Source organism: Gopherus flavomarginatus, chromosome 6, assembly GCF_025201925.1.
Source record: "Gopherus flavomarginatus isolate rGopFla2 chromosome 6, rGopFla2.mat.asm, whole genome shotgun sequence".
In the NCBI taxonomy this organism is placed as follows: Eukaryota; Metazoa; Chordata; order Testudines; family Testudinidae; genus Gopherus; species Gopherus flavomarginatus.
In genome coordinates this window covers 62354353-62377877 of record NC_066622.1, presented here as the reverse complement: position 1 = coordinate 62377877, position 23525 = coordinate 62354353, and the positions used below count along the sequence as shown (strand labels likewise).

At 53.8% G+C, this 23525-nt stretch overlaps 4 non-coding genes across 4 annotated transcripts; 2 read left to right on the top strand and 2 right to left on the bottom strand.

The window, feature by feature from the left end:
- Positions 1-10146: 10146 nt before the first annotated feature.
- On the bottom strand, positions 10147-10345 carry LOC127054613 (U2 spliceosomal RNA). Its single transcript, XR_007775292.1, has one exon. It is a non-coding gene; the product is annotated as a U2 spliceosomal RNA (small nuclear RNA).
- A 1463-nt stretch (positions 10346-11808) lies between these two features.
- On the bottom strand, positions 11809-11924 carry LOC127054621 (U5 spliceosomal RNA). The gene has a single exon (XR_007775297.1). It is a non-coding gene; the product is annotated as a U5 spliceosomal RNA (small nuclear RNA).
- Positions 11925-14990: 3066 nt separating this feature from the next.
- On the top strand, positions 14991-15153 carry LOC127054604 (U1 spliceosomal RNA). Its single transcript, XR_007775284.1, has one exon. It is a non-coding gene; the product is annotated as a U1 spliceosomal RNA (small nuclear RNA).
- A 6831-nt stretch (positions 15154-21984) lies between these two features.
- Positions 21985-22058, top strand: TRNAN-GUU (transfer RNA asparagine (anticodon GUU)). The gene has a single exon. It is a non-coding gene; the product is annotated as a tRNA-Asn (tRNA).
- Positions 22059-23525: the final 1467 nt, after the last annotated feature.

The window sequence follows — 23525 nt, the reverse complement described above, 5'->3', positions numbered from 1 at the left end:
AAGTAGTTGAGTTCCCAGCGAGATGTGAGACTTAATTCTATGGAACCAGGTGCAGGACTTTGGCAGGGAGGCTCAGGCATGGGGGATTGAGGTGCAGTGGATGGACTGGTTGTCTAGGTGCAGAGATTTAGTCACACTGAGGCACAGGAGGGAGGAGAAGGAGGAATCCTGCTGATGGTCAGTGGCTGTGCAGAAAAAAGGGTGTTGATTCCCGCATCCTAAATGGGCTCGTTGGCTTGACCCTTCTCCCCTCTGCAGAGCATGGTGAGGACTGCAGCTCACCCCTTGTGGGGCAGCAGGGCACAGGTGCAGGGTGCTGGGCTCCGATGCACCTGGAAGGCAGATCCGATGGGATGGGGCAGGGCAGGGCAGGGCCTGTGGTTTACATTCTGCCTTGCCTGGTGCTGGGCCATTGCACAATCCCCAGCCATGCCGCACAGTGCACCTCAAGAGGCAGGATGGCAAACAGATGATCCAGCACAAAGGGGGAGAGGAAATGTGGTTGGGGGGAGGAAAGGCCTTGGGTTGCACTGAGGGAGTGCAGAGCAGGGGTGACACCCCAGAAACCTGCAGCAAAGGGACGGACAGGTGGGCTGCGTGGTCAGAAGAGGCAGCGAGCCTAAAAGGGGAGTGGGGTCTAATGGTCAGAGCAGGTGGGGGTTGGGCTCTAGCCCTGGCTCTGGGAGCAGAGGTGGGTCTAGAGGTGAGAGCAGGGGGACTGGGAGCCAGGACTCCTGGGTTCCATAGTGGCGGCTGTTTTTTCCTGTGTCTCCCTCCCTAGAGGTCCCAGCCCAGCCCCTTAGTGGAATCTGACTGGGGGAGGGGGTTGCCCTGCCACTCCAGACTCGTGATTCAAACCCCTCCCCCCACGGGCTCTGACATCACAGAATCTCCCCCCCAAGTCAGAAAGTAGGAGCCCCTCCCCCAGTGCAGAGGAAGCTAGTGAGATTCTAGGGGGTTTCTGGCAGAGATGACAGCACCCACTAGACACCCACTCATGGTTGCAAGGAGACCCTCCTGCACAGCCCCCTGCTACGAGAGACCGGGGGCACCCCGCCAGGGTCAGGAGGTATGCTCCCCCTGAGCCCCTCCCCTGTTACTCCAGGATCTGAGCATCTTCCTAATTTGCAGGGTAATTCTCCTCCCAGGCTCGTGCAAGGGTAGGAAGCACCACCAGCCCCATTTCCCAGATGGGAGAACTGAGGCCCAGAGAGGCTGAGTGATGTGCCCAAAGACACCCAGGAAGTCTGTGGCAGAGCAAAGCATGTTTCTGCCTCCCTCCTCCCAGGTCTGGCCTGCTCCTGGGTCACTGGATGGTGCAGGAGTGGGGCCTCGGGGAAGAGGCAGTGCAAGGGGGGCCTCAGGGGAAGGGGCAGTGCAGGGGCGGGGTCTCGAGGGAATGTGAGGGCGGAGTCTCAGATGAATGGGTGGTGCAGGGGCGGGGTCCCAGGAGAAGGAGCAGTGGGAGGGCGGGGTCTCGGGACAATGTGAGGGCGGGGTCTCACGTGAATGGGTGGTGCAGGGGCAGGGTCTTAGGGGGAAGGGGTGGTGCGGGGGCAAAAAATCGGGAGAATGGGCAGTGTGGCATTGGGGACTTCGGGGAAGAGGCAGTGTGAGGGCAGGGTCTCGGGGCAAAGGGGAAGCATGTGGGCGGGGTCTTGGGCAAAGGGGTGATGCAAGGATGGTGATTCAGGGGAATGGGTGGTGAAGCGGCGGGCACGAGAGGGAAGAGGCCAGGTGGGGGCTGGGACTGAGGGAAGGGGCAGTGCAAGGCCAGGGCCTCAGGGGAAGGGACGATGCAGAAATGGGGGTTAGGGGAAGGGGCAGGGCCTCGGGGGAAGGGGCGATGCAGGAGCAGGGATTAGAGGGAACAGACAGCGCAAGGGCGGGGCCTTGGAGGAATGTGAGCACAGGGTCTCGGGTGAATGGGTGGTGTAGGGGTGGGGTCTCGGGGAAGGAGCAGTGCAGGGGCAGGGTTTCAGGGCATTGCGAGCACAGGGTATCGGCTGAATGGGTGGTGTAGGGGCGGGGTCTTGGGGCAATGTGAGGGCAGGGTCCCAGGTGAATGAGTGGTGCAGGGGTGGGGTCTCAGCGGGAAGGGGTGGTGCAGGAGCAGGGTCTCGGGGCAAAGTGAGGGTGGGGTCCCGGGTGAATGGGTGGTGTAGGGGCGGGGTCTCAAGGAAGGAGCAGTGCAGGGGTAGGGTTTCAGAGCAATGTAAGCACAGGGTCTCGGGTGAATGGGTGGTGTAGGTCCGGGTCTCAGGGGGAAGGGGCGGTGCAGGAGCGGGGTCTTGGGGCAATGTGAGGGAGGGGTCCCGGGTGAATGGGTGGTGTAGGGGCGGGGTCTCAGGGGGAAGGGATGGTGCAGGGGTAGGGTTTCAGGGCAATGCGAGCACAGGGTATTGGGTGAATGGGTGGTGTAGGGGCGGGGTCTCAGGGGAAAGGGGCGGTGCAGGGGCAGGGTCTCAGGGCAATATGAGGGCGGGGTTCCAGGTGAATGGGCGGTGCAGGGGCAGGGTCTTGGGGCAATGTGAGGGAGGGGTCCAGGGTGAATGAGTGGTGTAGGGGCGGGGTCTCAGGGGGAAGGGGTGGTGCAGGGGCAGGGCCTTGGGGCCAGGGCTGGCTCCAGGCCACAGCATGCCAAGCGCGTGCTTGGGGTGGCATGCCACAGGGGGCGCTCTGCTAGTTGCCAGGAGGGCGGCAGGCGGCTCCGGTGGACCTCCCGCAGGCATGCCTGTGGAGGGTCCGCTGGTCCTGCGGCTCCGGTGGAGCATCTGCAGGCATGCCTGTGGGAGGTCCACCAGAGCTGCAGGACCACCGGACCCCCCCGCAGGGATGCCTGCGGGAGATCCACCAGAGCCGCGGGACCAGCGAGTGGCAGAGGGCCCCCCGCGGTGTGCCGCTGTGATTGCAGCGGTGAAATTGCTAGAGGCGGCCCCTGCGTGGGGCAATGTGGGAGTGGGGTTCCAGGTGAATGGGCGGTGCAGGGGCAGAGGTCTCAGGGGGAAGGGGCAGTGCAGGGTCGTGCTCTTGGGGGGAAAGGGAAGCTCAAGCCCCCCCCAAACCTGCCCTCCAGTGTTCCCCCCATCCGCTGTGACTCTCCTGCCCGCACCGCCCCCTCCTCTCCCTCTGTAGGGCCCCAGCTGCCCCTTCAAGCCCCCCCAACGTCTCCCCATCTGTTGTGACCCTCTTGCCAGCCCCACCCTCATCTGTGGGGATCCCTCAGCCCTCATCACCCCCTCCCCCATCGTGTACACTCTACCTGGCCTTTCCCTTCGCTCCTGACCTCCTCCTCGCCCCCGTCCTCAGCACCCTGACACTGACCTCCTCCTCTTGCCCCACCCCCAACACCTTCTTTCCTGTTCCTCAGCACCCCACACCCCCTTCCTTCTCCTCCCCCCCATCCCCGTCTTCAGCGCCCCATCTCTAATTGCCTCCAACCCATTTCTCATTGCTGGGCCCCACTTTCCCATCCCCCTACTCTGGGCCCCACTTTCCCATCCCCCTACTCCCACAGTCCATCCCCAGGGTGTGAGGTTCCTCATCTTCAATCTCTGCTACACCCAAACCTGCCAGGTTCCCCTTTTCAACTACTGTGGGGTTGTCCAACCGCTGACACCCATCCACTTTGGGCTCTCTAAGTCCCACATTCCCACAATGCCACTTGGTAATGCCACTCTTCCTCTATCCCTAATCCCCCTATTCCCTTCCCTTAGGTCCTTCTGGACACCCCAACCCACAGTCAGGCCCCCACATACATCCCAGTCTTCACATGCTGAGCTAGTTCTTCAGGGACCCCCACAGCCCAGCAAACTTCTCCTTCCATGAGCCCCATGGACCTGTGGCTGGGAAGGTGAGGAAGCTCCCACTTTGGCTGGGCTGGGTGTGGGTGGTTTGTTTTTTTTTAATATTAGGGTTGGAAGGGACCTCAAGTGATCATCTAGTCCAACTCCCTGCTTAAAGCAGGACCCATCCCCAAATGGCCCCCTCAAGGATTAATCTCACAACCCTGGGTTTAGCAGGCCAATGCTCAAACCACTGAGCTATCCCTACCCCCCCGCCCCAGTTAATCTTTTCCTGTCTTGTGTGTGCTGTACTCACAAAGGCTTTTTGCTCCCTCGGGGTGGGGTGTGGTTTTGGCCGAAGATGAGGTGTTTTGGTAGCCCTGTGGATGCTGGGTGGTGTCTGGAATGGGGAATGTGTGTTCCCAACATGCCCCTTCCCCTCTGCCTGCAGAGCTGAGGACAGACAGGTCTGAGGAGCAGAGCAGGAGCTCTGGGAAGGAGAAGAGCAATATGAAGATGGAGTGTAAGATGAGGCCAGGTAAGTTCTGTGGAGGGAGACATGCTGGACAGGGCCTAGGATTGGGGAGACAACCAGGTGCTTCAAGGGAGATGATGTTGCCATTTGTGAGGGCTGATCATCTCTCTGGCCAGGAGTGGTGTGTGCTCACTAGCAGAAAGTTGGATCCATGAGGGTGACTCCCTGTTCTGAATTTCTTTCTTCTTCCTAGGTTTCTCTCTCTGTGTTGGCCAACTTTCACTCAAACTCTCTCTCTCTCCTTTCATGGACACCTGTCATGTTCAGTTGCCTGCATTCTCTTCCTCTGCTCCCCCACCCCTAGTCTCCTATGGGCTCTGCTGGGTCTATCTGCCCATGGCCAGGGTCTCTGCCATACTGGGAAGGATGTGTCCTGCCTTCCAGGATAAGGGGGTTGCTTCTCCCACCCCCTATCTTTGGGAAGACCTCATTGCTGTAACTGGGTCACAGTGTGAGTGGCCATTCATGTCTTTGGGGCTGTGAGGTCTGAGACTGAGAAGGGTGGGCTCGCGCTCATGGCTTTGGGCACAGGAGAAGTGGGGCTGGGATTAGAGATGCCCCTTATCACTCGCTAGCTCCATTACTGCATCACCCAAAAGCCTCGCTCAGGGTCCACTATGCGTCCTTGTGCTGGGCACTGCAGGGACAATCAGAGGGACAGCAGGATGCATGAGGAAATAGATGAGTGTGTGAGGCAGATGGGGGAAGGGTGTGTGGCATACATTGGGGACGGATGGGGGGTTGAGGATTGGACGGACAGTGGGACAGATGGAGAGCTGCAGGGACGGATGGTGATGTCACAGGCTGGACTTGTGATGGATTCAGCTCATGGCCGCTGGCTCTGTCATCTCCTGCCCCCATCTGACTCTGCCCCTGTCTCTCGGAGGCAGCACTCAGCAGAGTCTGGCCCTGTTGTTACACTGGTGCCTACATCCAGCGCACACCTGTGCGTAATGTGCTCCTGGAGAGCTCAGGTAGGGAGAAGCCTGTGGCTCACGGCTGCTGAACCAGCTACTCCAAAGAGTGCCGCAGATCTCCCCCTCCTTGGGCAGCAAGACCCTGGCCGGGGGGTTCCCTGTCCCTCCTCGCTGCCAAAGCAGCCTGTTCAGCGCAGAAACTGAGGTCACCTGTCTCTGCCCAGCCTCTAGCTGGAGCTGCTCCAGCCCCGAATTGGTGGTATCCAGCCTGGCCGGAGTTGGTGTGATGTCCTAGCAGAGTCCGTTCTTTCTCCTTGGTAGATTATGATTTTCCCCACTGCAGTTAGTTGCTCTTTCTCTGCTTCTCCCATAGCCCTTCCCCAGTGATAGTGACCCCTGCTGGCCAAGCACGGGAGTGTCCTGTAGGTGCCTTCTTGTAGGAGCAGTGACTCCTGGTGGCGAGGGGCAGCAATGCCTGGCATGTATCCCCCCTAGAATTGCTGCAGCGACCCCTGGTGGCAACTGAGGGCAGTTGCCTATGTGACCCCACTATTTCCATTGTGCCTGTGAGCGCTGGCGGGTAGGTGAGGCAGGGCCATGTATGTATATCAGCCATTGGGGCAGGGCCCTCTGCGTATCCCACTCTCATCTCAGTGACTCATGTAGCCCAGGTGGGGCAGTCCCCTGTATGTATTTACTCCCCCCAACCCTTGCATTGGGCCTGTGACCACTGGTAGCCAGAGGAGTCAGTGCCCAAGGAGTATTCTTCACCTCCCCCAAGGTGGCAGGCTCCCTGGATGGCTGTGTCAGGCAGTGCCCTGGGTATCTTCCAACCCCTTTGTGGCAGTGAGCCCTGCTTCTGGTGTGTATCACTCCCCCACTAGGGATGTGCACTGGTGGCCAAGTATGGCAGTGCCCTTTGTGTAGACCCCTCCTTCCCTTCCCCAGGGTGACCAGATAGAAAGTGTGAAGAATTGGGACGGGGTGGAGGCTAATAGGCACCTACATAAGAAAAAGCCCCGAATATCGGGACTGTCCCTATAAAATCGGGACATCTGGTCACCCTATCCCCTCTACCCCTGTGCCAGATATGGCAGGCACTGATCCCTGGCGTCCCCATGGGGCAATACCCTCTGTATATCCCCCAATTGGGGCAGTGACCACTGCTGGTCAGGTGGGGCAGTGCTATGTGTGTGTGTGTCCCCTATTTAGGTAGTGACCCCGATGGCTAAGTGAGGCAGTGGCCTTTGATTTCCTCTTTTCTCCCTAGCCCCCTCTCTTTCTGGGGTAGGGCCCCCAGTTGGGGCACTACCCGATGTGCATCTCTACTAATTGGAGCAGTGACCTCCCCGTGGTGCCCTGGTGTGGCAGTGCCCTATTGGTATCTCCTTCCCCCTCTCTCCATGCCATTGTGGTAGTGGCCACGTCAGGCAGTGGCCCGTTTATCATCTCCTGCCCACCAGCACCATTGCAGCAGTGCCACCTGGTGGCCATGTGTGGCAGTGCCCTGCCTGTATCCCCCCCAACCATTGCTGCAGTGACCCCAGCTGCCCAGTTTGAGTAGTAGCCTGTGTGTACCTCACCTCTTGGGGCAGTAACATGTGGGGCCAGCTAAGACAGTGCACAGTCTGTGACGTCTGGTGGCCACGTAGGGCAGTGGCCTGTATGTACCATCTCCTCTGGAGCAGTGACCACTGGTGTCTTGGTGCTAAGATGCAGCCACCTCTGGGTTACATGGTGGGGCTGTTTACAGGACAGTGGGGACAGCCCCCTGCCCCCCCCCCCCGCCGTTCCAGGAAGTAGGGGAAAGTCTGGTGTTCGGGGCAGAGTGTTCCACCTTCTATTGAACTGTGATGCCCTGAGCACCTTTCCCCCGCATGAAGAAGACCCTGTGTGACTCCAAAGTTGGTCCAGTAACAGGTATCACCTCACCTGCTTTGTCTCCCTGGTATTCTGGCAACTGTCCAACTTCCCCTTTGCTGTTGGTCTTGAAACCTCCTCCAAGCAACCCCCCGTCAATCCCTTAAGATGCCAAACCTCTCCTGGAACCCAACCCTGGGGGAGGAACGCCACTTGAAAACCCTACGGCACCATGGGAGTGGTAGTGTCCACTGCCTCCATCTTCCCCCAGCCAGGATGGGCCCCATAGCACCATGGGAGTGGTCGTGTCTCCTGATTCCATTTCCTGACAGCTACTGCCAGGCCTGGCCCAGACTTCCCATTTCTGGTGCAAGTCTGGAAGCAGATGCTGCCATGAGGCGGTGCTGAGAAGGGTGGTACTGGTGTCAGGAGAAAGCAGGAGGAGTAGGTGGGTCTGTGCTACTGCGGGGAGGTGCTGCCCTTGCTGTAAAAGTACCCTGCTATTAGAGGAGATGTCATCTCCCTGCCCTGCCACGCTCTGCACCAGCCCCTGCTTGTCACGGGAGCAGGGCTGGCTCCAGGCACCAGCGTAGCAAGCAGGTGCATGGAGAAGCCAATTCAAAGGGACGGCCCATCTGGTATCGGGGCAGCACGTCTGGGTCTTTGGTGGAAATTCGGCAGCGGGTCCCCCATTCTCTGTCTTAGTCTTTGAGCTGCCACCAAATGTCTACCAAAGAGGAAGGGAGGGAGGACTCGCTGCCGAACTGCCGCAGAAGAAGCAGTGTGGTTGAGCTGCCGCCGAAGAGCCACAGCTTTTTTTTCTTTCTTATTTACTTTCTCCACACCAGTCATGGTTTTATAGACCTCCGTCGTATCCCCCTTTAGTCGTCTCTTTTCCAAGATGAAAAGTCCCAATCTTATGAATCTCTTCTTAGACATATGCTGGTCCATATCCCCTCATCATCTTTGTTGTCCTTTTCTGAATCTTTCCCATTCCAATAGATCTTTTTTGAGATTGGGGCGACGGCATCAGGACGCAGTATTCAAGATGTGGGCGTACCATGGATTAATATTGAGGCGATACGATAGTTTCTGTCTTCTTACCTATCCCTTTCTTAATGATTCCCAATGCTCCGCTGCACATTGAGTGGATGTTTTCAGAGAAGTATCCACAACGACTCCCAGATCTCTTTCTCGCGTGGTAACAGCTAATTTAGACCCCATCGTTTTATAGGGATAGTTGGGATTATGTTTTCCAATGTGCATTACTTTGCACTTAACAGCACTGACGTTCATGTGCCATATGGTTGTCCCATCACCCAGTTTTGTGAGATCTCTTTGTGGCTCTTCGCAGGCTGCCTGGGACTTAACTATCCTGAGCAATTTTGTATCATCTGCAAATTTTGCCACCTCACTGTTTACCCCTTTCCCCAGATCATTTATGAATAAGTTGAACAGTACTGCTCCCAGTACAGACACCTGGGGATAAGAGAGGGAAGATCCTCTTCTGACATTGGCAGACCAGGTGCCAGCTCATGCTAAGGCCCCTAGGCCTTACTGAAAAGTGACAAACGCATGGCTGGAAACTAGTCTTGCCCACCTGTTTGTTAGTGTTGTTAAAACAGGCATTAGATTCATAAAAATGTGTTTAGAGTTTATGACAAGCTCGTGAGTTGCTGCATGCATTCTTCTCACCTATAATAGCCGTAGCCTATGTGGTAAGGTGATATATAAGCATTGGCACTAAAGCTGTAAAACCCCTTGCTGCCACCCCGCCACCAGTCAGGAGAGAAGCATTACCAAGTGTGAAATGCTAGTTTACCAGAAGAAGCGTCATCTCCTTTCCAACAAGAGAAGGCCCTGACTGAGACATCAGACAGGCCACTGTGGATCATCCATGGACAAAAGACCTGGTTGATTGCTCCCCCTCACACACCCACGAGGAGGCAGAGACCTGTACAAACACTTGGCCCCATCAGCTTGAGCTCTGGGGAAATGGAATAAAAATCCCTGTCAGGAAGAAACTGTTGTCCCCACCCCCGATGCTGCTTGGACCTCAGGGAGACGGCATGCCTTCTAAGCATAAGCAAGGGATCCTGGCTGTTTTGCTAGGGTTAGCCCTAAAGGACATGCAGAGTTTGCATGTTACAGCAGCTTCTACTACACCTGGGTGTCCAGCTAGAGTCAGGGTGCCCAAGGGGGCTGTCTATGACTCCATGTTAAGGCTGTTCTAGTGCCTGAGGAGATCACACTTGATGCTTGGTGGGTGAGATCAAAGTGTGGAACACACAACCGTGAGGAACTCCACTGCCTGCCAGCCCGAAGCGCCAGGGGCTCCTGCTCTCTGGGGCTCAGGCTGCACTAGAAGGGTTAGTTTCTAGCTTGCTGGTTCAGAAAACCGGAAGGAAAAGATAGAGAACCCACATTACATTTTTTAAAAAAGAATCTTCATGATTTGTAAGCCACTGTCGTGATTTTGGGGATTTTCCAATATTGAGGGTGGCAATAATGAGAAGTTAAGGGTTATTATTTAGCATTTAGATTACAGTCCGTTTGGGTGGAAAAAATCAGGATTGGGGCCCGTGTGCCGGGTGAAGCACGACACCTAGTGCCTTGTCTCGATCTTACGAACCAAGATACATAGAACGTAGGTCGGGTGGGGAGAAATCTGTGTAACTCATGCAGTTGTTGATGTACATGTAATCTCAAATATTACCAAGCACCCACCCCAAGAAAAACAAAAACAAAAAAACAACCATCTCCCCAACAGACCCAGAGTCTGGAAAGCATTGTCCCTCATACTGTTGAAAAGATTCACAGCAGAAAGAAGAAGTCCAGCTTCTTAAATAATTCTCTAGCAAGACAAAGAAGAACCTCTCACATCTGCAGACTCACAAAACACTTTCAAGAAACCATAACTGTATTATCATAAAAAACAAAAACACTAAAGATACCAGATTTTTCTGCTATTTTCAAAGAATGTACTTGAATAAAAGATCATCACAGTTTAACTCTTTTCTGTTTTTCTAATTAAAAGGTTCTTTCCTAATAGAGATACACCACCGCTGGAGACACTGCAATACCAAGTCAATGCATGAAGTAGACAAAGCAAGCTTCTATTCTAACTAACCTTCTCATTTCAAAAATCAAGCTAATAGATAATCCTCACATCAAAGACATATCACAGATTGCACTGATCAGAACAGACACAATCCTTTGATCTTAGTTCCAGGAAACCAAGAAACAATGCTGATACTCTGCCACGCACACACACCCCTGCACCCACCCATTTCTACCTCACCAGGACGAGCTCCCAGACACGCAACAAACACCATAACTAGGAAACTCTATGGAAGAATTCAAAGCAAGAACCCTTTACACATAATTCTGTTCAAAGACAGACAAGTCTTGCAGACGCCTTCCTCTCTCTGGTTTCCCCTCTAGACTCATAATTTCCATAAACCCACCCACTGACCTGTGACTACCAATCTCTCACTCTTAACTCTTACAGCAAACCAGGGGAAAGAAAGCCCATGCAAGTGCTATTCCGCAGCCCCGATGCTCTTTTCTGCTCCTTCCCACACAACTATCTCAAACATACAGTCAATTGCATCAAAGCAGTTCCTCGCTATTTGGGGCATTGGTGCCCCTGAGTCCCTCTGAGGTGATCGGCTGGTTCCTTCTGGCCTTCAACGCTAGGAATCTGACTCAAAGAGCCACAACCTTCCTCCTCTTCTGCTCCTATGAACTATCCCTCATCTGGGCAAAACGTTTGAAAACACTGGTGTTTTCACAACAGGAAAGGCATGGACAATTTCTCTTCTGTGGAGAGATGAGGGAAACCATGCAATCACCTTCTGGAAGGTATATTAAGGAGGGCGGCGTAAGAACCCTCATGGACTAGATTAAGAAAGCAGCTCTTCAACTGACCTTCCAACAATGACAAACTAAAATCTGCAAGAGCAGCCTTTCAACTCAGGGGCCCAATAATAAGCTGTTGCCAATAACTAACCGAAGAGTTACAAATGACTCCAAACCATACACTCTTAGGACAAACCAAACGTTAATGCAGGCTACGTCTACACTACAGGATAAATTAGAATTAGCTTAAACCGATTTTATAAAACAGATATTATAAAGTCGATTGTGCACGTCCACACTAGGCACATTAATTCGGTGGTGTGCGTCAGTGGTCCGAGGCTAGCATCAATTTCTGGAGCGGTGCACTGTGGGTAGCTACTGTAAAATAATGAGGCCAATAACATCGATTTGCATCCACACTAACCCTAATCTGATATAGTAATATCAATTTTAGCATTACTCCTCTCGTTTTGTAGGAGTACAGAAATCGATATAAAGAGCAGTGTAGTGTGGACGGGTGCAGCGTTAAATTGATTTAACGCTGTTAAAATCAGTTTAACAGCTTGGTGTAGACCAGGCCACAAACAACAACACGTTTCTTTGCTGCTCTTCAACTGTGATAACCAAAAACTTACGAAACCAGAGAGCCTGAATACACATCACAAAACAGTTCCCTGGCTAGCTAGGAAGCCATCTCACTAACACGATGAGCTCAAAAAAAAGAAAAGAGGCAGAAAATCCCAAACAGTCATTTTCAGAGCTCTGAGTTGTTTTCATACACTAATAGAAAAGCTTGAGCCACAGACACCAGTTCAGGTAGCACCCTTCTGTTCTTTTCACAACAGGGAACAGCCTCGCTAAACCAAAGCCTCAAAAAATTGAGTACAAACTCATAAATGTTCCTCTTTACAGAAATCTTTAGCAAAAAGCAAAAGATTTATACAAGCTGAACAGAAAGCAGAGTAGAGAGAACACATGGCACAGGCGCTGCCAAGGCAACTGCGTATGCTACCACAAGTCAGGGTGACTACTCTCACAGCCCGCTAAACCGCTAGCTTTTAGAGGAAATGGAATTGAACCTATTGACAGCCCGAGTTGGATCATGGGAACTGGGGACACAGGGAGCAAAACCAGCCCCTTGACCAGGGACTCGCTTAGCTGGGCGCAATGCACTGTGGGTATGCAAATAAGGTGCTCCAGCCGTCTCCGGTGCTCAAAGGAGACTTTTCTCTGAGCTGCCTCTGCTACTTCCCCAGCTGGGTGGAGATTGGGATGCGGCAGGGGTGGGGAAGCTGCTCTCCTGAGACAGTCCCGCTGATGGCCAGGCCCATGGAGGATGGAGCCCGGACGAGAAGCCAGAGGGCACTTGGCTCACAGCTCAAATCTGGAGCAAAAGCACACACTTTGCAAAGAACAGGAGCCAGGATCTTGGACATGAGATTCTATCTGCCGGCCGGGGTGTGACCTCGTGTTGTACTTGCTGCTTGGTCTGCCTCTCCTGCAAAGTAGCTGGCCTCAGATCCTTGGGGTTCACTGAGCTGCAGCTCACCTTGATACACAGGAACAGCTTAAAAATCATGGACTATCAGGGTTGGAAGGGACCTTAGGAGGTCATCTAGTCCAACCCAATCCCCAACTAAATCATCCCAGCCAGGGCTTTGTCAAGCCTGACCTTAAAAACCTCTAAGGAAGGCGATTCCACCACCTCCCTAGGGAACCTATTCCAATGCTTCACCACCCTCCTTGTGAAAAAGGGTTTTCCTAATATCCAACCTAAACCTTCCCCACCGCAACTTGGGATCATTGCTCCTTTTGTTCTGTCATCTGGTACCACTGAGAACAGTCTAGATCCATCCTCTTTGGAACCCCCTTTCAGGTAGTTGAAAGCAGCGATCAATCCCCCCTCATTCTTCTCTTCTGCAGACTAAACAATCCCAGTTCCCTCAGCCTCTCCTCATAATTCATGTCTTCCAGCCCCCTAATCATTTTTGTTGCCCTAGGCTGGACTCTTTTCAGTTTTTCCACATCCTTCTTGGAGTGTGGGGCCCAAAACTGGACACGGTACTCCAGATGAGGCCTCACCAATGTCGACTAGAAGGGAACGATCACGTCCCTCGATCTGCTGGCAATGCCCCTACTTATACAGTCCAAAATGCCATTAGCCTTCTTGGCAACAAGGGCACACTGTTGACTCATATCCAGTTTCTCATCCACTGTAACCCTTAGGTCCTTTTCTGCAGAACTGCTGCCTAGCCATTCGGTCCCTAGTCTGGAGCAGTGCATGAGATTCTTCCGTCCTAAGTGTAGGACTGGGCACTTGTCCTTGCTGAACCTTATCAGGTTTCTTTCGGCCCAATCCTCTAATTCGTCTAGGTCCCTCTGTATTCTATCCCTACTCTCCAGCGTATCGACCGCTCCTCCCAGTTTAGTGTCATCTGCAAACTTGCTGAGAGTGCAGTCCACGCCATCCTCCAGATCTTTAATGAAGATATTGAACACAACCAGCCCCAGGACCGACCCTTGGGGCACGCCGCTTGATATCGGCTGCCAATTAGACGTGGAGCCATTGATCACTACCTGCTGAACCCGACGACCTAGCCAGCTTTCTGTCCACCTTATAGTCCATTCATCCAGCCCATACTTCTTGAACTTACCGACAAGAATACTGTGGGAGATTGTATCAAAAGCTTTGATAAAAGTCAAGGAGTAACACCTCCATTGCTTTCCCCTCATCCCCAGACCCAGTTATCTCCTCACAGAAGGCAATTAGGTTAGTCAGGCGTGACTTGCCCTTGCTGAATCCATGCTGACTGCTCCTGATCACTTGCCTCTCCTCTGAGTGCTTCAGAATTGATTCCTCAAGGACCTGCTCCATGATTTTTCCAGGGACTGAGGTGAGGCTGACTGGCCTGTAGTTCCCCTGATCCTCCTTCTTTCTTCCCTTTTTGAAAGATGGGCATTACATTAGCCTTTTTCCAGTCTTCTGGGACCTCCCCCGATCACCATGACTTTTCAAAGATAATAGCCAATGGCCCTGCAATTACACCCGCCAACTCCTTTAGCACCCTCGGATGCAGCGCATGGAGCCCCATGGATTCGTGCTTGTCCAGCTTTTCTAAATAGTGTAGAACCACTTCTTTCTCCACAGGGGGCTGGTCACCTCCTCTCCATGTTGTGCTGCCCAGTGCAGCAGTCTGGGAGCTGATTTTGTTCATGAAGACAGGGGCCGGGGGAGGGGGAGAAGCATCGAGTACATTAGCTTTTTCCACATCCTCTGTCGCTAGGTTGCCTCCCTCATTCAGTAAGGGGCCCACACTTTCCTTGACTTTCTTCTTGTTGCTAACATACCGGAAGAAACCCTTCTTGTTGTTACTCTTAACATCTCTTGCTAGCTGCAACTCCAAGCATGAGTTGTCCTTCCTGATTTCACTCCTGTCTGCCTGAGCAATATTTTTATACTCCGCCCTGATCATTTGTCCAATCTTCTACTTCTTCAAATGGTGCTGCCTGCCAGTGCACTCAGCCTCACTTGGCAGGTAAGAAAAGGGATTGAGTGGCCTTCCAGTTTCTGGAGAGTGGCTGACAACACCTGACCTTCTACACTGAGGAGAAACTAACATGAGACAAGGCAGGCGAGGTCGTTCTTGTATTGGACCAACTTCCGGTGGGGAGAGAGAGAGAGAAGCAAAATGCAAGCTGCACTCCTTCCCCAGCAGCAGGTGGTCCATGTCGTCTCTCTGATAGCGTGGATGCCTTGGACGGGACCCGGCTACAACTACAGGGCAAGCAAGAGCCCTGGCCCTGGCAGGCAGGGGGAGGGGCCCGAGTAGAGGGGCAGAGCTGCGTGAGCGTGTATGCAGATCTGTGTGTGAGCAGAGCATTGTGGGAGTGGAGGCAGGCTGCCTAGCAGGGCCTGACTTTGGCACCGGGAGCTCGGCATGGAGAAGGGAGGGGCCTCGGGGATGCGGCGGGGCAGCTGTCAGCAGTGGGAGAGGGCGTGGGTGAGGCCGGGGGTTGGGGCAGTAGGAGCTCATACTTACCTGGTAGGGGAGATACATGATTATGAAGGTGGGTTTGTCAGGGTGAGACTCATCTATTGCATTATGGGTGTGCTAATCTCTACAATTTCCTTAAATGTGGGAAACTTAACTGCATAGTTTGTGGTAGTGGGGGACTGTGTTTGCACTTTCCCCTGGTGATTGGTTGAAAAGACAGAAAAATAAAAGTCTTTGGGAGTACTGATCAGTGGTCTGGGTATGCTTAGCACATCATGCGGCTGTGTGGTTGATTTTGACAAAAGCAGTTTTTCTGTTGTGTCTTTGTGACTGCTCTTTTTTGCAGGTCCTGTAGTTCTTGGCATCTTTGTCATTCCCCCTGATGATGGGGCCAACAGAGAAAAAGCAAAGCTCAGCTCTGAAACTTTACTTGTGGCTTACAAGGCTCTGTGCTTTCTTGACCTTCCCTAGTTTTTTGCAGCTGGTCTGCTCTCTAGTCTGCTTTTGTGGGGGCTTGGACCAATCCCTTCTTTTGCTCTAAGGGAAGCTGCCTTCCTGCTCTGCTTCTTTCCCTGCTTCTAGCTTCTTGCCCGGCCCTCCTTCTTGGGCTCTCCCTCCTTTGATGGGAGGATGGCCTGTCCAAAATGCCTGTCCCACCTGGTCCCCTCATCCAACAGGCAGCCTCGCCCCCTGCCCTGTCTTCCAGCCCCCTAATATGGGATCAGGGCCAGCTCTAAGTTTTTTGCCTCCCCAAGCAAAAAAAATGTTGTCTGCCCCCTGTCCCAGCTCTGGAGTCCCCCCTCGCACCCACCTCCTGCCCCAGGCCTGGGCTTTCACCCCCCGCCACACCCCTTGCTGCCCCAACGCTGGTCTTCCCCCTTTCCCCCCCACCAGTGCCCTCCGCCCACCCTGCTGCTGCCCCAGCCCTGGGCTCCTCCCCACCAGTGCCCCCCACTTCCTGCCGCCCCACCCCTGGGCTTTCCCCCACCTCCACCTGCACCCTCCTTCCGCCGCAGCCCTGGGTCACTGGTAACTCACTCCCAGGGCAGGTCATTCAGCAGGATTTTTGGATGTGCAAAAACACAGACAGGATTGGTTCCCATATGGTTAGAGAAGTGCAGTAAAGTGGAACAATTTTCAGCTTGTGTGATTGGAGGATATCTGGATGTATATTATAAGACTGTCCTCCATAAATGAGGAAAAGTTGAGGTGCCTTTATTATTCTTTTGTTCCACTCTTTCGTTCTATGGGGAATTTGCCAATGCAATATCACTGTCTTCCTTTTAAACAAACAAACAAAAAAAGGCAATGGCTGTTGAAAATAGCAATTCCAGTCCTAATAACCACTGGGAAGCATTTCTTGCTCAATTTTATCCTACTTTTTCTACAGCAAGTAATAGTGGATCAGTGTATTTGATTTGGGAGAAATGAAGTACCAGCTGCCCAAACTGAGCTTGAGCACTCCTGAATTTTGAGGTGTTCAAATCTGGAAGGCACGTGCTGGGTGTGTGTGTGTGTGGGGGGGGGGGAAGGCTGTGGGCTCTGCGGGGGAGAACGGCAGCATGTATGCAGCAGCATGTCTGGAGCTGCGAGGAGCCAGACAAGCTGGTCTGAGTGGCACAGTAAGGGGTCTGGGATGTTGGAGAAGCGGTATGGGGTTCCAGGGGGGCATCAAGGGAGAGGGAGCAGGGGGTGTTGGATGGGGCAAAGGTTCCGGGGGGCAGTCAGGGGCAGGGAGAAAGGGGGGTTAGATGGGTCAGAGCTTGGTGGGGGCAGTCAGGGGACAGGCACGGTTGGATAGGCATGGGAGTCCCAGGAGTTTGTCAGGGGACAGGTAGGGGGTGGAGTCCTGGGGGGAAGTTGGGGGGTCTCAGGAGGGGGCTGTTGGGGACAAGAAGAAGGGAGGCTTAGATAGGGGGTGAGGTTCCCAGGGGCAGTTAAGGGCAGGGGTCCCGGGAGGGGGAAATCAGGGGACAAGGACCAGTGGCGCTTAGATAGTGGGTGGGGTCCTGGTGGGCAATTGGGGCAAGTCTCCCAGGAGGGGGTGATCAGGAGACAGGGAGCAGGGGGTTTGGATGGGTTGGGGTTTCTGTGGGGGGCAGTCGGAGGGAGTGGATGGTGGCAGGGTGGAGCTTCCCTCCCCCTGGGGTGTCCTGTTTTTTGAATGTTAAAATATGGTCTTCCTACCACTCACAGTGCAACTCTCCACTCACAGCATGCTGCCACATGAGGTCCCCCTCCTTCTTTTCCAGTTGGTAGTGGCCAAGGGAATGCTGGGAAATGTAGTTCTTTCCCTGCTCCAGGGCTGGCTCTATAGGCAGGGAGCTAACCAAGAAACTACAGCTACCAGAGCCCCCTATTGGTTCTCAGCTCCCATGCCACCCCTGCAAATGGGCTGCCCCAAGCAGGTGCTTGCTTTGCTGGTGCCTGGAGCCACCCGGCGCGGGTGATGCTCCGGCTCCCCAGCGGCAGGGCAGCCTGAACTGCAGTCCAGCCTGTGCACCTCAGGCTGCCGTGAGCGCCATCTTCCTACTGAAGCCAGAATTGCAGGGTCAGTTCCAGCTCAGCCTGAAAGCCTCAGCTGACAGGGAACATCTTGGTTAAGGGCTGGCTCCTGGCTTTTTGCGTGTCTCCCCCCCCGAAAAAGGGGGAGCAGGGGTTAGAGTGCCACCCCTTGGAAAATGCTGCCCCAAGCACATGCTTGGAGCACTGATGCCTGATCCCAGCACTGGAAATAGACCCCAGGAGTCCTGGCTCCCAGCCTCCCTTCCTCTAACCACTAGACCCCACTCCCCCTGCTTTTGGGGAGCCAGGACTCCTGGGTTCTAGCCCCATCTCTGGGAGCAGAGTGGGGTCTAGTGGTTAGAGCAAGAGGAGCCAGGACTCCTGGGTTCTACTCTCAGTGCTGCTGTGTGACCCTGGGCCTCTGTTTCTCCTCCCACTTTTTGGTCATGGAGCCTGTAAACTCTCTGGGGCATGACCTGTTTCTCGTTGTGTCTGGGCAGCGCCTGGCCCAACGGGGCCCTGATCTCAGCTGGGGCAGGGACTGTCTCTTTGTCTGTGCAGCCTCTGGCACAACAGGGGTTTGAGTCTGCCCCGCTCTCTGTAGGTACTGCTGTTGTACAGAGAAATAGTCATGATACTAAAAGGCGTGGCAGTGCGTGAGTGCGCCACCATTGCCTTGCAAGGGGAAAGCCGGTACAAACTACTGGGGCCCGGCGGTCCAGAAGAGGGCCCAGGGCCTGGTTTCCATGGCTTCATTGCCCTGTTTAGCTGGTCCACCTTGCTGGAGGGCCTGAAAAAAATTTTCACCGGGGCCTGAACCCACTTTCAGTGGCCCTGTGAGTATGGGGGGGCCTTGCCCCCCTCCACAGAGCATGGGGGTGCCAATAGGCACCTATGCATGGTCCCCCCAAGCAGGGCCAGGATGGAAATAGGGGGCCTGTGCCCCCAACATGGAGAATCTGGGGTGCAACCTTGCTTAACGGGTCAGTTTGTCCTTTCTCTGACTCCCATTCCAGCTTCAACTAGCACTTCTGGTTCATTCGTTCTTTTTCATTCCTTTCCTTCTCTAGCTTTTATGTTCTTGCTTTCTTTTTTCCCCACCATCTTTCATGCTCTTCCTTTCTTTACATCTTTTTCTATTTTTTTCCTCTCCCTTTATTTCTTTCTCTGCCTTTCACGTTCTTTTCGCTCTTGCTCTCTCACTGGTTATTTTTTTCACTTGCTCTTTTTCCTCGCTCCCTTCCAAGCCAAGCAGGTTCTCCTCGCACACAGATTTTGACAGGTTTTCCTTCTGATCACTGAGTGTATTAAGCACGTCTTCAGTGGGAGGTTGGCATGCCAGGGAACAGTCTGGCCGGGTGTCTTTGTGGCTGTCTGCTGGCCACACATAAGCAGGGTCCTCCCCTCGTCTTGCCCCTCTCTCAGTTGCTCTGTAACTTTTAAGCCTTCCCTTGGAGCTGTCAGCACCAGCCACCTCTGCTCTAGGTGCCCAGAGCAGGAAAGCTGTGTTGGGCTCCAGCCTGGGACTCTTCTTCCATCCTGCCTAGCCCTGACTATCAAGCCTGGCCCTGGCACTCCTTCCTTCAAGCGCCATGTGGACAAGAGGGCTCCATCCTCCATGGGCCTGGCCATCAGCGGGACTGTCTCAGGAGAGCAGCTTCCCCACCCCTGCCGCATCCCAATCTCCACCCAGCTGGGGAAGTAGCAGAGGCAGCTCAGAGAAAAGTCTCCTTTGAGCACCGGAGACGGCTGGAGCACCTTATTTGCATACCCACAGTGCATTGCGCCCAGCTAAGCGAGTCCCTGGTCAAGGGGCTGGTTTTGCTCCCTGTGGCTGCAAGCAAAATGGCCAAACTTGTGGGCATCAGGTGAAGCTGTGCAAATCCCAAGCATCTGGTCAAACCACAGGACTGCAGGCATCAGCAACCAGGGTAGTAAGTTCTAGAGCCCCAACCCATTGTGGCCCTCACAACCGGGCTCTAGAGGGCAAGTCACCCAGCAGGAGGAGAAATATTTGCTCTTGCACAGCTGGAGACAGGGAAGTTGAGCACTGTGAGCTCCAAGGGTTTGCCACAAGGTCCAACGGAGATTTGAATTCAGATTGCAGGATTCAGAGTCCTGAGTGCTGCCCGTTACACCATGGCACCAGCTTGTGCTGCTGTTTCTGCACATCGGTGAACCTCACGGGGCCAGCTCGTGTAAGGGACTGTTGGCCCCTTACTAAAGTTCAGTGGGTTTTTGGTTGGCTAGTTCCCAGTACCAATAGAAGGGGGAAGGATCAATAGGAAATCAGGACCCTAAGACTGACCCAGAGGAGGGTTTGGAAGGTGAGGATGTGACCGTTCACTTCCCATTGTATGGCTGCCCCTGCTGTTTAGCCAAAGGCCTTAGTCTACTGTCAAGGTTTTTTCCCCACTCTGAACTTTAGGGTACAGATGTGGGGGACCTGCATGGACCCTTCAAAGCTTAATCACTAGCTTAGATCTGGCAACACTGCCATCATCCAGAAGTTAGTGTCTGGATCACTCCCTGTCCCCCCAAAACATTCCCCTCCCTGGGCAGCCTTGAGAGGCTTCACCAATTCCCTGGTGAACACAGATCCAAACCCCTTGGATCTTAAAACAAGGAGAAATTAACTATCCCCCATCCTTTCCCACCACCAATCCCTGGTGAGTCCAGACCCAATCCCCTTGGATCCGCAGGGGGGTGGCCAGGGGCTCAGACACCCAGTTCCAGGCACCAGGCCCAGTCCCTGCCCCAGGAGCAACCCCGGGCCCATGGGAGCTGGGCGAGGGGGACATCTTTTCTGAGATTGGGGCGACGGGTTCAGCACGCAGTATTCAAGATGTGGGCGTACCATGGATTGTTGTTGAAGCAATATGATAGCTTCAGTCTTCTTATCTATCCCTTTCTTGATAATTCCCAACACTCGGCTGCATATTGAGTGGATGTTTTCAGAGAACTATCCACAATGACTCCCAGATCTCTTCCTCGAGTGGTAACAGCTAATTTAGACCCCATCATTTTATAGGGACAGTTGGGATTATGTTTTCCAATGTGCATTACTTTGCACTTAACAGCACCGACGTTCATCTGCCATTTGGTTGTCCCGTCACCCAGTTTTGTGAGATCTCTTTATGGCTCTTCGCAGTCTGCCTGAGACGTAACTATCTTGAGCAATTTTGTATCATCTGCAAATTTTGCCACCTCACTGTTTACCCCTTTCCCCAGATCATTTATGAATAAATTGAACAGTACTGCTCTCAGTACGGACACCTGGGGACAAGAGAGGGAAGATCCTCTTCTGACACTGGCAGACCAGGTGCCAGCTCATACCAAGGCCCGCAGGCCTTACTGAAAAGTGACAAACGCATGGCTGGAACCTAGTCTTTCTCACCTGTTTGTTATTGTTGTTAAAACAGGCCTTAGATTTATAAAAATGTGTTTAGTGTTTAGAGTTTATGACAAGCTCGTGAGTTGCTGCATGCATTCTTCTCACTTATAATAGCCGTAGCCCATGTTGTAAGGTGATATATAAGCGTTGGCACTAAAACTGTAAACCCCCTTGCCGCCACCCTGCCACCAGTCAGGAGAGAAGCATTGCCAAGTGTGAAATGCTAGTTTACCAGAAGAGGCGTCATCTCCTTTCCAACAAGAGAAGGCCCTGACTGAGAAATCAGGCAAGCCACTATGGATCATCCATGGACAAAAGACCTGGTTGATTGCTCCCCATCACACACCTAGGAGGAGGCTAAGACCTGCACAAACACTTGCCCCTGTCAGCTTGAGCTCTGGGGGAATGGAATAAAAATCCCTGTCAGGAAGAAACAGTTGTCCCCACCCCGAATGCTGCTTGGACTTCAGGGAGACCGCACACCTTCTAAGCATAAGCAAGGGATCCTGGCTGTTTTGCTAGGGTTAGCCCTATGACTCCATGTTAAAGCTATTCTAGTGCCTGAGAAACTCACACTTGATACATGGTGGGTGAGATTAAAGCATGGAACACACAACCATGAGGAGCCCCACCGCCTTAGGGTTAGGGTTATGCCATTCGAACTCTTTGTTGTTGTTAGTGCTGCAGTTGTTTGCCTTAAGCTTATGCCATTCGATCTCTTTCAGGGTATGTTTTGGTTACTGAGAGGTAAAAGGCTGCTGTGTGTGTGGTGTTATGGAGTGAGGTAGCAAAGGTTGGTTGCAGAGGTTGTGCAGATGCCACAGAAATTCACCCCCTCCCCCAACCGCCAACCCCAGCTCTGGTCCCAGAGGCCAGAATTTGCATTAACCCGCCTGCTGACCTCTCACTAGGAATTTCGCCCTGCTAACTCTTCCAGCAAAACAGGCCAAAGAAAGTGTACGCAAGCACTGTACCGCAGCCCCCGTGCTCTTTTCGGTCCCTTCCCACAGAACTTTCACTGCATACCGGTCCAGTTCCTTGCTGTTGCTTGTCTAAGAGCTGCATGCATATGCTAGACCGTGGCCTGTGCTGATTCCCGACTTTTGTGCTCCATATAGCCTTGCCTGTCTGTGTCTCTGTGGCGCAATGGGTTAGCGCGTTTGGCTGTTAACCGAAAGGATAGTGGTTCAAGCCCACCCGGGGACGGCGATGAGCCTGTGCTACTTCCTTGCTTCCCCGAGGCCTGCAGGGAGCCTCCAAAGTCCTATCTTGCTGCCTCTTGGCCTCAGTGCTTTCAGCTAGTGGCCCAAAGAGCGTGCTGGATGCTATTCAGAAACCCGTCTCCCAGCAGCCGTGCCAGAGGCTCAGGCTTAATCCTCGAGGCCGAGCACAAAAACTTTCAGCCAGGAACATTTTGCTCCCTTCCCGCCTCTGCCAAAGCGGCAAGGGAGAAAGGGATGAGACATGCCTGCTCAAAGATGCCTCCCTCCCACTTCCCTGTAGGCTGTGCAAAGCTCTTGGCCTGCCTCATGCCGCATCAGGAAAGAGCAGCCATGCTGCCCAAGCCTGAGTCACGTGCGCAGCCTGGCCCACCCTGGCTGACGGCGCGCAGAGCCATGCGAGTCAATGGCAAGTCGAGTCGGTAGCCTCGGCTCTTTCCCCTGACAGCCACACAGCGCTGCCCAGCGCCCCGAGATCCTCCCTCGTGTTCTCCCGCAGCCTGCCGGGGTGGGTGGGAAAAGGGGACCAGGAAGCACTGCAGCCTCATTCTGGGACAGGAGGCCCTTGCCACACCCAGACCTCCCTCTTGCCTTCAGCCCAGGCAGCCAGGGAGCTCTCTGGCAGGCCACCGCCTCAGCCACCTCTTGCCGCTCTGCTGGTCACTGCCTCGCCGGAAGGCCCAGAGGGAAAAGAAACAAACGCACACGTAGCAGAGGATGGTTTCTATCCATCGACCTCTGGGTTATGGGCCCAGCATGCTTCTGCTGCGCCACTCTGCTGGCTCTGCACAGCCTTGCCACCCAGCCGGCACTATCCAGATCAGTGCCTTACGCGCTCTCGTGCTGGCAGGCGGATGCGCAGGCTGCTAGGCAGCTGCCCTGGTCACAGGATTTTACAGCATCTACAGGGTAAAAGGGATCTCTTTGGGGTTTGGACCCCACTGGGAGCTGGGTAGCTGAGTGCCGGAGATGGGAGCACTTCTTCAACTGTTCTCAGTTAAGCCTTCAGCTGGTGGGGGACGAGGTTCAGCCTTGGATAGGTGTCTGCAGCAGGCAAGCGCCTCTGGCTCAATCGGCCCCCCTCTCTGTCTTAGCAGACTAAAACCCGGAGCAAACGCACATGCCTTGCAAAGGAAGAGGAGCTGGGACCTCGAACAAATGTCAACATTTTATTAAGATGACGTTCAAAGAAAAAAAAAAGGGTACGGTACAGCATTTAGGCGCAGAAGTTTCTGGTGATCAGGGAACAACGTACAGATTACCCAGGGGGTGTGAAGTTCGGTTTAAGATTGGGTGGCATGAGGAATACCTAATCTGCAATAGCCCCGACTGGGGGTAAAAGGTTAACGTACAGACACTGAGTTAGGAGGGTATGTTGTCCATGTGAGGGCTTAGTTCAGGTGTGGAGTATAATGAGCGGATACGACGATGAGGATGGATTGACCTACATTTG